Genomic DNA, 19,637 nt, shown 5'->3' on the forward strand with positions numbered 1-19,637 from the left:
CAACCGATTGAGAGGGAAAGAATGGTATTCGGTTAAGGGCAAAAGGAGGACACAAGAGAGAATGATTTACTAAAAGAGTAAGAGAGAAGAGAAGTCGATCCAAAAAGAGGTACTGCAAAGAAAAGCAAAATCGAGATATACGTGAAATGAATGGTACTCGAGTGGTCAACCACAGTATTCCGTCTCAACAACAAAAGAAAGATGGGAAAAAGAAAAACTTCCAGCACAATTTCGGCACCCCATAGTAAAAGGCCCTATGATCGAATTTGGCAACATGCAAACCCCACATTCAGCATGCTACTCCCTCTCACCTCAACCTCCCTTAATTCTCTCCTCAAATATCTCCTCAATTCACTCCAACTGATCTCTATCCAAATCCCTCATATTTCCTCCTAAATTTCGGTTACACAAACCCCACTCCCCTCAAACACTCCAACCCCCATTAGCATTAGAATCCTACTGCCATACAACCTTTTACACGACACAGCAGCAAAATAAATCACTCCTTTCGTATCATCAAGGCTCGAACCTTAGACCTAATGGAACAATTCACATGCCCCTATCCCCTAGATCAGTAGGCTTTTTTTGACATGCTATCCCCACAATTATTTAAAACCTATTGTCTAGAGCCAAGGGTTTATTCCTTAAAGAAAAACAAAACTTTTTTCACATGCCCTCGCTTGAACCCAAGACTTCTCAGACACTTTCCAAGACACTTAACCACTGAAGCAGATACAAAGTTCTGTCACTGACATACAAAAATGAATACTTATATTTTTGTGGAGTTACAGTATTTGTTGCGGTTATTCGTTAGCTTGTGTGAGCAGCATCATCTAGCTACATTCTGACCATCAGCTTGTGTGAGTAGACCCGTTTATGGCTCAAATGAGCAGTAATGTAAATGAAAAGGAAAATAAATGGTTTTGACCATATGTTTAGTATACTTTGTGAGAGCTTCTCACTTATCCGATATTATTCTAAGTGGTTCAACAGGCATGTAAAAAGAAGGAACAGTAAGTGTTCCGATCGAGTATATTATGAACCTATAGAAAGGCATGAATTGTCAATGATCCATGTATGTATATTCATGATTATGGAAAGTATGAACTCAAATGTATTATGTATTATGAACTTAGATGTTTGTTATCAAAAGTGGTAAGTCAACTACTCATCATGTTAAAATTGTTAGTAAACGTGAAATGCCTAAGTCATCTGCTCCGAAAATAATACTTGTACCATACCTGCTCAAGGGTCACCATTTTTCATTTTTCATCTTTGTTTATGTTGCTTGAGGACAAGCAATGACTTAAGTGTGAGGGAGTTTGATTTGCTGTAATCCAGTTTAGCATATTAAAATAGTTTTTACATTTAAGGAGCTTGAATACAAGCTTTACTTTATGTTTCAATTCAATTTCTTTATTTTTATTTACATTCAATAAAATTGCACATCGAGTCTTTTATTAACCTTAAAGGCCAAATAAGGCCTAAAGGAGAGCTAATGTACTTTGTGAGTGTGCAGGAGACCATTAAAGGGTATTTTGGGTCAATATTGGCCACTATGTGGCAACATAGAGAGTAGAACAAAGAAAGTGAGAAATTACCTTCAAAGTCACGACACAGGCTAAAGGTGTCGTAACATTCCTCTGAAGATGGCTACAGAGGGACATACCAGTTGCTACATCGTGAACAGGTCTTGGTGTCTCACAACATCGACTCTGTGATGAATTGAAGCAAGGCCATTTTGGTTTACACAATTAAACCTGAAGCTTGAGAATGTTAGGTACCCTAGGGATACGGACGACGACTACCTGAAGGCTATAAATAGACCTCTCTGACACACATTAGGGACACCATTCAATTAGCTTAGATTCTTTCTTTAGGTTTAGATTTGTTCTCTTGCTTTTTGAGGTTTTTATAATTTTAGTTTATTTGTTTTCTTCAAGAGATCTAATTATAAAGGAGATCAATTTTTTTGGATTCACTAAATTCATCAATATCAATCTGACTTTCTTAAACTCTCTATTTCAATTAATTTCCTATGATTAATTCTTCTATTCTTTTCATGTTGTTTATGAAATCAATGAGGAATTAATCCTTCTATGGAGGATTAGTGAGTGGAGGCATGATCTCTTAACTGTTTCGTAGGTGTACTCAATGGATCAATTGTCTAGAAAAGGAAGAATGTGAAACAAACTCCAGGCTTAACAACCATAGGAAGTTATCGAGGTGGGAATTAACCTAAAATTGGTATTTCCCATTCATGAACACCTTTACTCCAAGCCAGTCTAGATTGTGAGGTCAGAAGATAAGTAGTTCTTGCTGACTCACTATGTTAGTGGAAGATCAGAAAGTCCTGCTAGGGTAGCAACTAGTTGGTTAACGAGGAACTCGAGACGACAGTGAATCCAGATTTGATTCACTTTATCTATCTCTTACAATTTTAATTCTTTTTTATTTTATTTTATTTTATTATTTTACAAGCACTAAACATATTTCTTATTTTACTCTCATATAATAAGTAACCTAAAGTATTAATGAGATCTTTAATTGTTTAGGTTAAGATTTGATTTAATACTTGCCTCCGTAGGGTACGGTCCTCAAGTACTCACATACTCCATTGTAAAATCTATATTACAACTTGACCTGTATACTTGTGGATACCACCTTATAACTCTCTATTTTATTGTAGTATTCACACTCTAGACGCTAGTACGTCTGAAGGCGGTCAAGCATCAAAATATTTTCAAGCATGAAAATAGCTTGGCACATCGTACTATTCTTATTCTTCTCCCTTTGTGACCCTTACCCACTCACTATCTTATTTCTCCTTCTTTTACCTTCATTATTTTTCCACATAAGAAGTCACAACATAATATAGCAACTACGGCTAGCTCGTGCACTAAGGAACGATTTTTCTACTTTTGTGACTTTGTCACATTTTTTTTTCCTTTTCAATACATCTCATTCTCAATTGCTTTTACTTTTCAAGTACTTTTTCTACTTGTTTTGATTTTCATTTTGATATTTTTATTTGTTTTGCACATATTGGCTAACCTATAATTACTATATCACATCACCCTGTTTCTTCCTATTTCACTCTATTTCACACTTAATACGTATGGCCAAACGTCTATAGTCGTGTAGTTCAGAATCAAGGAAAAAGGGTAATTACAAATTAATATTTTTGGACCGGGTTTTGTATGAAGGCTCATTAAGAAGTGCTTTTTGGCTCAGATATAGGTACTAAGGATGAATACACATGGTTAGCTTTTTGGCTCTGGGTGTATACCAAACAATGCCTTAGGTCATCCCTAGGTATCTCAATATTCATAAATTTAATCAATCGAACAATTACAAATTCAACAATCTATCATACATACTAGCATGCTCATTTCCATGTATTCTCTATATCATTTGGTACATTCAATTGCTTAATGCCTATTTAAAGTGTAATATATAGAACTTATTAGTCTAATAACAAAAAATTTAAAACCATTTACTATCATGCCAAATTTATTGTAAATACAATCAACCTATATACATGCTTCTAACTAATCATTTGTATTTCTACAAGATCAATCACACAATTGAAAATAAAAAATAAAGAAAAGCATAAGAATTAAAAACAAATTTACTATGTTACCCCCTACACTTTAGAGAACACATTGTCCTCAATGTGTAGCCCAGAAAAGATAAGGAAAGAAGTTACCTGATTGATCATGCTAGTGCTATAATTTAAGGGTGGGCACTCTTTTCAATTTTTCATTAAAAGCTCAAAATTGTTGTGCTTCTGTCATGTGGGGTTCCTACACAGAAAACTTTAAATTGAACATAAACAAATAAAAATCTATTATTACTACTCTTAATATAAAAAAATTATCCCAAACTTACAATCTTTAGAATAAAAAAGTTCAATCATCCACCTCAAAATCCTGCTCCTCACCCTCCTCTCCTTCCTCTTCACTTTCTTCTTCTTCCTCAGCCTCTTGCGCTTCCGTCTCTTGATGGTTATGCATCGAGCCAAACATATCTGGCAGGTAATTAGGAACTCTCATGTTGTTCTGCTGCATGAATTCTTGAAGAACTGGGCTCGTTTCTTGCATCCATTGTATCATTTTATTTATTTTCGCTTTACTGATCTCGCTCCTTTCTTACCTAGATGTTGATTTTACTTTTCTTCTGAGTGATGCTAGGATGTCAATCTTTTCTTTTTTATTTGGTTTCATTGTATAATTTACTTCTGATTGAGTTCTACATACTGAATGCACATAGAATCGCTTATTAAGCTATTTATTGGATACATGAACTGCTCATTCTCTTCCATCGGAACCTTTGCAGTCTTGTAAAGTGCCGTCACAAGATAGGGAAAGAAAATCCTAACCTTCTGGACACTACCGCAATGCTTCATACTTTGACGGATCCATTACCCTATGTAAATCTATTCCTTCTATAAAATGTCAAATAAAAAAATAGCTCAGAATCTATTGACATTAGAAACATTAAGAGCAAGTGTAATTCTAGTGCAAATAAATTGCATCCACATTTTAGCTATTGGAAACATTATAGCTTGATTGAAATTATTTGGTAGTTCAGTGTTTGGATGGAGGTTCCATTCACCTCAAATATCAGTTAAGTATTTAATAATGATTTCCATATCAATATTTGTAAATCCCATTAAATCAGTGCTTTCTAAATAATCAGAATATAAAATAGAGCATTGTAAAATTTTAAATTTTTTTTTGAGGAGAATGACACATCCATACCTCTCACTGTTACCGTTTTCTACATGACCCCATGTGGTCTCTGGGTTTCCTTGTCCCTAAGAGCAGCATAACTTGCACAAGTGGAATAACAACATTTTCTGTTGGGATCTTGTAGAAACATTCCCATCTATGATGGTTCGATGGTTTGAATCCTCTTTCTTGAATAAAAGTTTTGCCTTGAAGTTTAAGGAAGTATTTTTCAGCATTGTGTTTTTGAAACTTTAGAGGATTTGAAACCACCAGTGATTCTTATGTATTTGTTCTTCTAGATTTCCTAGGTGGCATCGTTAATGTTATCATAATCTAAATATTAATAATCTACCAAGCAATTTATGTAATGAAACAGTATAAATAAATTAGGAACCCTTAACCTTGAGTAGAGTGCATCAAATTCCTCGTAAAATTACTTTAGAATAGCCCCGTGAATGCTTTTGTCTTAGTCCCTGGGAAAATCACACAAGAATTTGATGCAATGGAAGAAAGGGAATTTTAAGGTTTTAAGAATGTAAAGGTTTTGAAAGGTTTAGAGAGGGTTTTTTTAGTTTATAAGAGGGTTATGATATGTTTTAAGGTTAAATAAAAGGTATTTCAAAGTTAAAATGGGTTAAAACAAGTGTAAAATTGATGGGTTGCGCAATCGGATCGAGCTGACCCTGCAAAAAAGTTGTAGCGATGTTGCAACATAGGGGTACTCTGTTGCGACACCCTTGGCAGGATGCCGATGTCATGACACACTTTAAAATTTTGAAAACCTAGGTAAATTGTCCTCTATGTTGCGATATCGAGTTGATTTTCTTGATTATTCCTGTTCTGGTTGAGGTGTTACAACATAGGGGTGTTGTGTCGCTACATTGACTCTATTTTTTCCCAAACTTCCTATTTTCAAAGCGTATAGATTTCTATTAAAAATTAATGACTAAACTACTGGTTAGTTAAAAATACAATAATATATATAAAATTAAAATTAATTAAAATGTCAAGTTTTGCTATCAGATTCATTCGTCAACTCTTTTTGTTTATCCGTGGATGCTTCTTTGCTTCTATCAGTATTCATCCAGCGTCCGTCATGCCATTCCACCTTCCTTCGCTTATCTCATTCTCAAAACCTGTTCTTCGCTTCTCTTATTCTCGAAACTTATTCTTTTGACCTACACTAATTATAGAGAACACTTTCCTAGCTTAGGGTAGTTAGGCTTTTTGATAGATATTTCATAACATTGTTTTCCTAACTTCTCTATATCTCTACCACTCTGTTGGTGACCATATTTTTTGTCTCACCATTGATCATCATTGTTAATTCATTGTTCTAGGGTCAATGGTGGACCTTAATGTAGCTATCTACCCAACATAATGGGTATTGTAACACCCTTTACTCGTATTCAACGCCGGAACATGGTACGGGGCATTACCGGACTAACGTAGCAAGCGAGCATACAAATCGAGTCATAAATTTGCATTCAAATTAAAAACCATTTGTATTCAATCATAAATTCCCTAATACAAGCCTACGAGGCCCAAAACATGCTTTGGAAGTGGTTCGGGACTAAACCGATAACTCAGGAAATTTTTACAAAACTTAGAAAACTTTTGCTATAAACAAGGGTCACACGCCCGTGTGGTTTGGGACACGCCCGTGTGGGCAGGCCATGTGTTCACACACACCCGTGTCCCTAACCAGTGTAACTCTCTGTTTTGCAAGGCATGAACAAATTGAAGTCACATGGCCAAGCCACACGCTCGTGTGCTAGGCCGTGTGGTTAATTAATTTTCATAGAATAAGTGTAGACTTCACACGAACAAGACACACGCCCAAGTCCGGGGCTGTGTCTCTCACATAGCTGAGACACACGCCCATGTCTTTGCCCGTGTGCTCAACTCTGAGCATTCTGTTTCTCAAAATTTAGATGTAGGAGACACACGGCCAAAACACATGCCCATGGCACTGATACATGGCCTAGACACACACCCGTGTGTCTACTCATGTGGACAAAATAAAGGTTATTTGCCAAGCCATTTGCCACCCTCATTTACACATACACATACACAAATTCAATGCTATAAACCATGGTATACTTAGCAACCAAAACATCCACAATCATGGCCAACACATGTCAATGCAATGCCAACATCTATGATGCTCATGACATTCCATTATGCCAAATCAAGCATACCAATTTCACATTCAAAACACCACAAAGACTACTTTCAATTTGTAGTAACTTATCAAGATAATCCATCTTACCAATAAACCAAACTCAATAAGCCACAATCAACATTTAGCAAATCAATATAAACCACATCACTAAGGGGGCATTGGCAGATATATGCATATATATAAGCTTACAATCAATTTAACCAAAATGAGCCCATTTACATGGCCAAATACCAAATCAAGCCTTTGACAATTACAAGCTAATACATTTGGCCAAAATCATGATGATTCATATAACAAAATGACCAAGTCTCTATAAATGCCATATACTCAAAATATTAAGATCGTCAATACCTAAAATGACAGTTTGATAGTGTGATGCGATCTTCAACGATCTCTAATCCGAGCTAGCTTGGTGACACTATAAAACATGGAAAGTAAAATATAGCTTAGTAAGCTCGTATGAAAGAAATAAACAAATCTTACCACACATTTAACATTCAAGTAATGTAATATAAGATAATGTAATTTACCATAATCTCATGGCCATAATTCATTCCATCACAACTTACCATGAAATCATCATTTCACGAATTTAATAATCATAAGCTTTATGTACATACCTGTACCATCTCGTAGTAATTTCATACTTATTCTCATTGTTGACATACCTAATGAACCAGTCGGAATAATAATATTGGATACCCGGGAAATCTTGCACACAAGGTGCCATATATATAGCCATTGCTACCTCTATCTCATAACACATATATGTTCACTCTTGACCCATCAAAAGGCCAACTCACAGAAGTTGTCAGTCAAGACGTAACTACACGGTGCTGCTCACACAATCTGTCAAGTAGCCGCAACATATGTTTGTATACTCAGTCACCGGTAGGCGTATAGGACCAACACCCAGATCACATAACAAAATTTTCACACAATTATTCTATTATGCTGTAGACCTTAAAGAAATAATAAAATAAATATTTCTACTTCAGATTTGTGGTCCCGAAGCCACTATTTTGATTTGACCCAAAAACGAGCTGTTACAACTCTCCTCCTTAGGGATTTTTGTCCCAAAAAATTTTACTAGAATAGAGTTTTGGGTACTGTTTTCTCATAACTTCCTCGAGTTCCCACGTAGCCTCTTCAACCTTGTGTTATTTCCATAAAACTTTCACTAGAACTATGCTTCTATTTCTCAACTGTTTAACCTCTCGAGCTAACACTTTGCTCAGTTCTTCACCATATGTCATATCGGGTTGAATCTCAATCTCTGATGGTGAGATAACATGTGATGGATCTGATCAATATCGTCGCAACATTGATACATAAAATACATTATGAATTCTTTCCAACTCTGACGGCAAAGCTAGTCGATATGGCACTGACCCTATTCTTTCAATAATATCATACGGTCCAATGAAACACAGACTCAACTTGCCTTTGCAATCAAATTTAAGAATTTTCTTCCATGGTGACACTTTCAGAAACAATTTATCACCAACTTGAAATTTGATATCCTTCCATTTCAAATCCACGTAGGATTTTTGTCGATCTGAAGCTACTTTTAAACAATCGCAAATTACTTTCACTTTCTCTTTGGTTTCTCTAACCATGTCAACCTCGTGAATCTGTTTCTCACTAAGCTCGGTCCAGTACAGCGGAGTTCGACACTTACGAACAAATAATGCTTCATACAGTGCCATCTTTATACTCGATTGAAAGCTGTTGTTATAAGAAAATTCGACCAACTATAGGTATTTCTCCCAACTACCTTCGAACTCTAAAACACAACAAGGAAGCATATCTTTGAGAATTTGGATCACTCTCTCAGATTGACCATTGGTTTGTGGATGAAATACAGTACTAAAATTCAACTTTGTACCCAACGCTTCTTGCAATTTCTTCCAAAATCACGACATGAACCTTGGATCCCTATCCAAAATAATAGAAGTAGGCACCCCATGCAATCTAACATTCTCAGCAATGTACAATTTAGCTAGCTTATAAAGTGAACAATCGGTACGTACCGGAATGAAATGAGCTAATTTCATCAATCTATCAACAACGGCCCAAACATTATCTTTCTTCTTTAGAGTTAGAGGTAACCCCGATACGAAATCCATTGTAACTGTAACACCCAAACTCAGCCTAGAAGTTATGGCCGAATCTGGCATGTCACATCGAAGTGCTTTTCTAAAAAATTAATCTTTTCGGTAACAATCCGTTACTGAATTTAAATCCTTTTATTATTATTTAACAAAATTTCTCGTCAAAATGTTTACCTTATAAACCATCAGTGCTATATTAAATTGATTTAAAAACGTGAAAGATTTTTATGTCGATGAAGTTTGAAACACATGTTTTAGAAAACAGTAATTGTTTTAAAAACTTGCCTTTTCCTAGACTAGCATTTTAAAAAATATATATAATCCATAGCCCAATTAAAAATTAAAACCCACAAACGACCTTATTACAAAATTAAAAAGGCAAAAGTGAAATTTAAATTAAATAAAGTCAAATGCAAGATACAGCAGTCGTGTGGCCACCTCCAAGTCCCTCGTAGCACCAAATCGTCTAAGGCTTAGGATTACCTGTACAGTTCAAAAGAAAGGGTGAGTTTACGAAAACTCAGTCTGTAGCCCCCTATCAGTCAAACAGTAAACAGTGCATGCAGTAACAGTCTGGGCCTGAGCCCTACTCAGTACCAATACAGTATGGGCCTTTGCCCTATACAGTAACAGTGTGGGCCTAAGCCCAACACAGTATTAGTACAGTGTAATGCAATTATGCATCCCACCCAAATCCAGTCTGCACACCACCTGTACCAACCAACACACCATGTGGGGATATAAATCGACCCACCCAGCCAGCACACCAATATCACAGCAAAACTACTAGTAATAATAATGCAACATAGCTGCGGGAAACTGTAAATGTGGCAAGCCACTAGTAATAATGAGTGTGACATAGTCATCAGTACAGTACTTCCTCCATATCAAAATCCCAACCCCATGCAGTAGGTCATGTCATAAATATTACGTGTATGCAAAGTCATACTCAGAACAATCATATTTGTAAATCATAAGCACATCAGTCATATGGAACATAAGGGCATAATCGTCACTTTACCATACAGGGGTATTACAGTCATTTTCCCTATTTTAGGGTTTCAGCTCAGATAACGACCTCTCCAAGCTCTACAGTCGCCTCGAGTGGCACAGATAACCTAAATGATCATAACAGTGTAAATGGGCCTAAGGCCCATTACTTGGCCCAAATGGGCCCACACGCTCGTATGGCCCATTTAGCCCAAATTCAGTTACGACTATGTGACCTACATAGCCCACAAGCTTATTGGGCCCACCCAACCCATTTCTGGCCAATGTGGCCCATAACGGCCCAAGTCCACGAAATGCTTGTGGTGGCCTTTACAGTCTATCGCCCATGATTTGTAGGCTCGGTTTACTCCATGAGCGATCGCACGCTCGTGAGGCCTAAAATGTTGAAGTTTCAGCACTTCAATTTTTGCCGATCTACAGTAAGCAAGGGTGTGGTTACACACCTTTATCGCAGCTCGCACGATTAACCCACAAATGCCGAACCTTCACCCAACTATGCAATTTAATCCACTTATGATGTTAATTGAAAGATATCTACACCCCTTCCTACCGAAAGGCTGTATTAACCAAAAGAATCCATTAACATGAAACGAATAGGCAGGAGACTTATTCTGGTATCCACTTGTTGAAAGGAATCTTAAAACTAGAGACAAAAGAATCAGCATTCGGCCAAAATAAGTCCACTTACCCTGATCATTGATTGATCGCCAAAAGAAGAGAAAGAAACCAAATCACAAAAAGGGAAAAACAACACGAAATGCCAGAAAGAAAATTCAGCACCTATTTTGTAACACCCCAAACCCGGCCTAGACGTTATGGCCGGATCCGACATGCCACATAAAAGCGTTCAAAAACATTTTAGGTCGTTGTTCTAGAAAACTTACTTAGTGTTTTAAAAGATAATTTTAATGAAGGTTAAGGTGAATGGAAGCTGAGTACCAGGTAGGAAACTGGAAAGGAGAAGGTGAGTCCATCGGGCTACTTAAAATACCAAGCTCCCTTCGGATCCAATCCTAGACATGCACTCCGCCATTGCCACACCTTAACATCATGTATATTTCTAGGAAACCAATTTGATTAAGTCCTTTTTAGGAAAAGTGATTAATTTTGGTAAATATTTTCATTGTAGAAGCTTTACTTATTGTCGTGTTATTTTGAAATCAATTACTGTTTTTTGAAAACACGTCCTAAAGTTATCGAATTCCAAAAGTTAAATATAAGTATTACCTACCTTAACAAAACATATTAAAACCATCAAAAATAATTAAGCGGCCTTATTACAATTTTTTTTAAAAAAATCGAAACTTTAAACGTAAAATAAATGTCTAGTTCACTGGAAGAGAGTCAAACTTGCAGAACGTGTGGCCACTCCGAATCCCTCACAGCTCCAAGCCCACTATGGTTGGGGATTACCTGCGTGGATGGAAATAAAGGGGTGAGTTTGGGGAAACTCAGTATGTAAATTAACCCAACCATAGCCTATATCAGCTCAACCATAGAAACAGAATAAGTTGGCCTTAGCCCAGAACAGAAGTCAGATTAAAGCCCATAGGCCCATAACAGAACAGAATAGATATTACATGTCTATGCAAAACCCAACCCATATCCAACCACATGCACCCCATACCAACCTTTCACCATGTGGGGAGACTACTCGACCCACCTAACTGTTAAACGCCACAAAAATATGCAGCATTGCTGCCAGAACAGATAATGTGACAGAGTCACCAGAACAGATAATTGTGGCAGAGCCACCAGAACAGATATATGTGGTAGAGCCACTAGATCAAATAAATGTGGCATAGCCACCAGGACGATTCCTCCATAATATAACCCATGTCCCCATGTAGCAGATATACAATCATGGCATATATCATACAGAATTAAATTATCATGCTTTTTAGTCAAAAGTAACACTAGGGGTATAATGGTAATTTTGCACCTAGGGTATATCAATAATTTCCATACATAGGGGTATTCAAGTAATTTAACTATTCTTAGGGTTTTCATGCATAGCATAGCCATTTACATACGACCAGAAACACATACCGCTTTTTCTTACCGTATTGGGCCCGTTGGCCGACTATCCCGATTTTGGCCCATTAAGCCTAAAAACATCGAAATGCACTGAATCATGCACTCTACAGTCTTATCACTTTAATCTACCGTATACATCAAACTACTAATCTCACGAGCATTCGCACACTCGCATGCTCTTAAAATGCTGGCTTTTTGGTATTTCGGCTTTTCGGCTTTTGCCGATCTAGTCTATAAGAGGGTGTCAGTTACACACCTGATTGCGATGATATGCTAACGAGATCCACACACGTACTACCTACAGTTGAATTACTAACACGTTAATCTAACTTATCAAAAATGAACTACGTAATAACCCCTTACCACATTCGGCCAAAGGCACTTTAGGCACTAGCAATCCTACCATTGCCGAAGTTAGCGATTATGTTTAGATCCAGTTGCTCCGCTTGTCCAAGCCTTCGATCAGCAGCCTTTAGATCCCACTATTATCAAAATAAAATATTTATAACACCCCTTAGAGCTACATGCCCAAATCGATAGCCCCCCTAACCTTTAGGGATTTCGGCTTTTCTAAAACCCAAAATAAGGATTAAGTTAAAAAAAACTTACCACCGGTTCCTTTAGTCAATGACTCTAATTAACTCCTACTCGATTCTGACGCAGTTCTACCCCTCAAATGATAACAAAAGTCGAGCCTTTAGTGATCTTAAAATTCGGCTATGACCCTATGGCTATGCGTTTTTGGCTTTTTGTAACAGTGAAGAAAAGATGAGGTGTTGTAGTGGCTTTCTCGACAGAAACTTGGGGTTCAGAGGACAAGAGAATCGGTCAAGAAAATGAGGGAGAATAAGAGGGTTTTGCCTAGAAGAAAATGGCACAAAAGAAATCAGGCCTTCGCGATTTCGGCTTTTTGAGGCAATCGACTATAGGCTTAGAACAATGGAAGAAGTAGTGTAGGGTAGAGTGGTGGAAGGATTCGGCTATGGAGAAAAGAAGAGGAGAAAGTGGATGGAAAGAAAAAGAAAAGAAGAGAAGAGGAAGAAGAATGGTCAGAAAAATGGCACAACTTACCCCTAATGCCGAACTTATACTGGCACTTAACCTAGCCGAAATTGCCCCCCTAAAGCACCCCTTGGCCGGCCAATTCTTGCTCCTCAAAAGTCCACCATTCGGCCAACACTGTTCTCCCTAATCAGCTCCTAAATCCTCTCCCTTATCAGCTCCTAAATCTTATCCCTTATCAACTCCTAAATCCTATCCCTTATCAACTCCTAAATCCTCCCCTGACAGACTTTCACTTCAGTTCCACTACTCACCTATTATGTACATAAAAATTAATATCACTAATTTGCCTACCTTGCGACTCGAACCTTAGCTCTCCTTGGTCATCCACACGCCACCTCTAAAGCCCCCCAAGTGGCGTCACATGCCAATTTACCACAAGCTTCCTTGTGTTTTATTTTACCCAGTTAATTCTTAAAAGCCCAGTTAACCAGAACGCCTTTTCTTATGGAACTAGAATTAACTAAAATTACCGAATTTTAACTTACGCTTGGACCTTCTAGAGGCCCACTAATATAATTAAACCTACACCCATGCAAACAGAACACAAAAATTTTAAATTCGCCAACATACACAGAATTCCCAAAAATTGGGGCATTACATATATACTCTCAAGTTGCCGTACATGCACTCCCCAAACCCTTAGCCAAATTTGCACATACAAGTTACCTAATTCAGCTACAACTCTCCAAGCTTCAAATTCCTAGATTCACTCCACCCTTTTCTCCATAGTCCACTCATTCAAATCCCCAACAACCAACATCCTATCCCTTGATCCCCTCCCCTTTTACCAATTTCACAACCACTCAATAGAGTTTTAGTCTACCACAAACACTTGCCGCCCCAAGTAGCAAAATGAATATCCTTTTTCATGCAATGGGATTCGAACCCAAGCCCTCTCAGTTGCTCAACACGTCACTTGCCACCAAGCCACAAGGCTCTTTTTGTGACACATTTTACCGACAAATATTTATATGGCCTACAAGCTAAAGCGAAGGTTCACTTGAGGGGAAAAATTAATTTTTTTACAAAAGCCTAGACTTGAACCCAGGCTTCTCAAACACTCCCAAACATACCCAAATCACTTAGCCAATAAAGCAAACATGAAATTTGTATCACTTTCTTGCTTAACTAAAATATTTATGAGCAATCTCTTAACCGCTCCCATGCTCAAAGCCCAATACTTCTAAGCCCAATTTCGTTGTGTTACAATTCACCCTTCCTTAAAGAAATTTCGTCCTCGAAATTTCCAACTATCAAAATAGTTACACCATCCAAGCTACACCACTACGCTATTGTTGCGTAGTCTGATCCCAATGAGACTAACACACTTTAACTTGAACTTGGAACCTTTTACACACCCCCAAAACACTTAACCGCTGAAGCAGATAGACATTACACGTATACAATTTCTATGTCCAAATCATCACATTTAAACAAAGCATACCTGACTTAAAGGTGACTTGGCAATCCCGAGCTCGATGCTCCTTAGACCCACATCTGAGACATGCTCATAACTTCCTCTAGTATTCACCCGGATGACACCTTCTACAATGCTCATAAGTCAGAAAGTTCAGACGTGTTTTAACATGCTTAACAGAATGAGGCTCCAGCCCAAAAGAACTACAACCACTCTTCTTCTTACAATCCACACACCTAGCCCGGAGTGTTTCACCAATCTCCTTAACTTCCTCCAACACTTCCCTTACTAATTGGGTTAGCGCCTCAGTACCAAGCTCCAGGTTATTGCTACCCAAAGTTGGCAGACTTATCTTGACTTTCGTCTCCCGAACCATCTCATGTTCCGGTGAAGCTGGTGCCTCCCTAGCAGGCATATGACCCGATGCTGAAGACCCAACCCTAACACTTCCTCGGCCTCTACGCGGCCACATGTACTCCTTCCGCGAGTACCTTTAGTGCTTATTTTGATAACAAATTATCTGTTTAAAAGTTTTATGTATCAGTTTGTAATTTCAGTAATTGTTAATGAATGTGTTATGAATGACAGTAGTTAGGGTTTGTTTTCGCAGAACAAGAACTTACTATAATTTTGTAACACCCCAAACTCGGCCCAGAAGTTAGGCCTAAATCTAGCATGTCACATTGAAGTGTTTTTTGAAAACCCTGTTTCCATTAAAAACCCTTCTTATTTAAAAAGAATCTTGAGTAAAATCCCAATTACGTTAGTTTATTTTTAAAAACGTGGTACATTAAAAAATTATTATTTTTATTCCCAAAATTCCTTTTTTGGGTTATAGAAGCTAAATTTGAAAGTAATCAATTTACGAAAACGTGATGTTTAAAAGTTAAGTTGTGAAAACATAGTATTTTGAAAACAGTTATCATTTTGGAAAACCACGATCTCCTTTTAACAAATATCAAACATAGTAAATAAAATCCCAAAGTTTAAAATTAAAACCAGAGAGGCCTTATTACAAACCAAACTGAAATTAAAGTGCTGCAAAGCAAATAAACGTAGTAGATAACAAAAGTAGCTGTGTGGCCATATTCGAGTCTCTCGCAGCACCGATCTTTCTAATGCTAGGGATTACCTACACAGTTAAAAATGGAGTGAGTTTACAAAAACTCAGCGTGTAATCCCCTGCATCCAAACAGTTAGTCAAAAATAGAATTTAGAATCAATCTGGGCTTGAGCCCTATTCAGTAACAAAACAGTCTGATTCAGAATATATGTGGGCCAAAGCCCAATTCATTAACATTTGGGTCTCAACCCATCATAGTCTCAATAGGGCCTAGACCATCTCAGAATCAATATCAGTTGGGCCTAGCTCATTTCAATATGAAACCCATATGAATAATGCATGATAACCCATCTAACCCTATACTTGCCTCCGTCCACCCTGCACTACCTGTGGGGAATAAATCACCCACGTCATCCCTACAATTAAAGCGTTAAAACCAGTTGCAGCATTAACTTGAGTAGCAGCAAAGCTGCTAATATCAGAATTGTGGCACAGCCACCAATACAGTTTCTTCCTCCATAAAAATATCCCAATCGTAAGCAACATGTCATCTATGTAGAATTTCATGTACAAAATTAGTCATACAAATCACGGACAAATCAGTTATTTACCCTCAGGGCAAAATAGTCATTTTACCCTTTAGGGGTATTTTGGTTATTTTATAAATTTTGGGGTCCTAGTACAGATTACGACCTCATAGATAATTTGCCATCGCCTTGAGCGACTCAAGTAACCTAGATGGTCAAAACAGTGAAAATGGGCCAAAGGCCCATTACTCGGCCCAAGTGTGCTTACATGCTCGTGTGGCCCATTTAGCCCAATTTCAATCACGGCTACGCAAACACCATAACCAAGTTCATTATTTGCCACTAACCACAGATTTCATCCGTGTGGGCCCACGAGCCCATTGGGCCCACATGGCCCATTTTGGCCCATCGAGGCCCAGAATAGCCCAAGTGCACGAGCACGCTCGTGCTGGCCTCTACAGTCTATCGCCCCTGATTTGTGGGCACGGTTTACCACACGAGAGATCACACGCTTGTGAGGCCTCCAATTCCAAAGTTTTGACTTTTTTGCTTTTGTCGATTAATAATTGAGGCAGTATGATTACACACCTTAAACGAAGTTGCCCAAATAGCCCTCGAGTCCAAAGCCTTACTTGCAAGAGTGAGACTAACCCTGAATAAACTGCTGACAAAGGATGAATACCACTCATTGACTGAACTGCATACAACTGAACACCATTAACCTATATCGATATCGATCACATATAGATTGCACCAATATAATCACTTTCCGAAAATGTGAAACCAGTTGTGGAAATAAAGTAGTTGTCCCTATTCCCGAAGTGAGAATTAGAAAGATAGAGGCAAGGTTCAGTACCCACACGCTCCTAGCCATAAACGACAGTAAGAAGGTATAAGAGAGATTACTACACCACGAAAAGAAAAGAACTGAGAGGGAGACAAGCACCTACCGATTGCCCAATAATCAGTTGCAAAAGCCGAAAGCAGAGGTAGGGAAAAAGAGTTATGCCGCCACTGTCACAGTACCAAAGGGTGAAAAGTTATAAGAGGAGAGAAGAGAAAAGAAGAAGTATTTGGTAAAGGATCAAAAGAAGGGAAGGATGATAAGAGAAGTGGTTAATAGAAGAAAAGAGGTGCAGAAATAAAAGAGAGAAACTAGAAGAGGGGGGAAGATGGAGAAGTCGGAAAAAAATGAACTAATAGTTAAAACCTGAAAATACAAAAAGTAACAAAACTAACTGGAAAAAGTCGAATAAGAAAAACTCCAAAACCCGAAAGAAAACCCACCCCAACACCATTCGGCCACAAGAAAAACAATAGCTCTTGAGCACCCTTAGCCAAATTTGTCATACACAAACCTCCCCATTCGACTACAACTCTCCCAATTTCAATTTCCTTGATTTTCTCCACAAATCCCTCATTTATTTACTCCAACTTCCCCCAATTCAAATTCAATTCAACAACCATGACCAGTTTAAACTTCACCCTTTTATTAAGTCCACAACAACCTCAAGAGAGTTTCAATCCAATTCAACCACTTACCATCCCAAAGTAGCAAAATAATTATGTTTTGCTTGTAAGGGGATTCGAACCCAAGCCCCCCTTAATAGCTCAACATGCCACTTGCCTCCTTGCCGCAAACTCTTTTGTGTCACAAAATATCCTCAATTAATTATAAGGTCTATAGGCCAAAGTCCAAGTTCCTTTAAAAGAAAAACCAAAATAAATTGCAAGAGCCAAGGCTTGAACCCAAGCTCTCTTGCAATCTTAATGACTCTACAACCACTAGACCACATGCTCCCTTGTGTCATTTATTTAACATAATAATTTAAAAGGCCTACCTCTAAGCATCCAGGGTTTTATTCACTTAAAACCAAAATTTTTGCTAAAGCCCAGGTTTGAACCCAAGATTTCTCCAACACTTTTTAGAGCCATTAACCACCAAAGTAGACATTTAATTGTGTCATTCACTTGCACAATTAAATACTTATATACAACCTCCTCACAGACCCAAACTCAAGGCCTAAAACTTCTAAGCCCAAATTCGGGGCGTTACAACTCTACCCCCTTTAAAAAAATTTTGTCCTCAAAATTTTTGACTATCTAATAGTCGCACAGTCCAAGTTACAGCACTACGCTTCTGCTGCGCACTCTAATTCTAATTTTAAAATAGATAAACAATACACTTTGGATAAAGTACGTACCAGTATTCGCATCTGGAGCGTCTTCGTCCTATCGGCAGCGTGCTGCATAGACCAAAGATGGTTGTCTCACCTCAGTACAATCAGTACCTCTTTCTAGTGCTCCACAACCCAAACCGATTCCACCCCTAGCCTAACCATGGCCTCTAGACGGCTGCTGACCACCCCTCGGTAGTTGTACATTACCCATACTAGTAGCTCGAACAAAATCTGGCCTCCGAGGACACTCTCTAAAATAGTACTTCATCGATCCGCACCTTAAACATGCTCCAGTCTTTTTCCAGCACTTGCTAAGATGACTTCTGCCATAATCTGCACAAGGCTGTGATCTCGTATCAGCAACAGAGGCCTTAACCTGAACTGGCCCTTCCATTCTGGCATTTTTCTTAGGCCTCCGATCAGAATTGGAGGTCTCCAAAACCTTCTTATCTCTGCTCCTTTCTTATTCCCGATTTTGACGCTCGACACGCTTTACCTCCTCAGCAATCTTAGCTTTCTCTACTAACGCGGTAAAGTCTCACTCCCTCTGTTCGGAGGTTGTCCCTAAGATCGTCCTCAAACTGAACACAGCACTTGTATTCTGTTGCTACTATTCCTCGTGCATACTAGCGAAGTCATAAAAATTCTACCTCGTACTCAACCACTGATCTGTCACCTTGAACCAAATTCAGGAATTCCTTTCTATGAGCGTCCAGATAGCTGGCGCCTACATACTTTCCCTGAAACGTGGACCTGAAGAACTCTCAGGTCAATCGATCAGATGAGGTACCCTCTTTTACTACAAGCCACCACTGGTACGCTTCATCCCTTAGCAAGGACATGAAACCCTTCAACTTTTGTTCCGGGGTGCAGTCGAGGTCATCCAAAATTCTTTCAGTAGCCTCCAACCAGTATTCTGCTACACTAGGGACTACCCCATAAACTCCCCTAAAGATCTCTGCTCCATTTGACCAGAGTCATTCTGTAACTAATCTATGGCCCTCAGTAACAGTACTAGACCAAGCAGTACCAGCAACCCTTTCCAAAATATGAAGCATCGCCTAAGATAGTGTGTCGTCCCCAGCAACTTAATTAAACGACCCTATCTCAGCCACCGGTGAAGCCAGTGCTTCCCTCACCTCAACGTCTGGCATGTACCCCGATGTCGATGATCCAGCTCTAACACTTCCACGGCCTCTTGCAACCCTTCTAGTGCTCATGATCACTTTGTGTATAATCTGGTTTAGAAATTTTATGCAATTTAGCTCATAGTTTCAGTAATTAAGTAGATGTTTTATGACAGTA

Source organism: Gossypium hirsutum, chromosome A01, assembly GCF_007990345.1.
Source record: "Gossypium hirsutum isolate 1008001.06 chromosome A01, Gossypium_hirsutum_v2.1, whole genome shotgun sequence".
Lineage (NCBI taxonomy): Eukaryota > Viridiplantae > Streptophyta > Magnoliopsida > Malvales > Malvaceae > Gossypium > Gossypium hirsutum.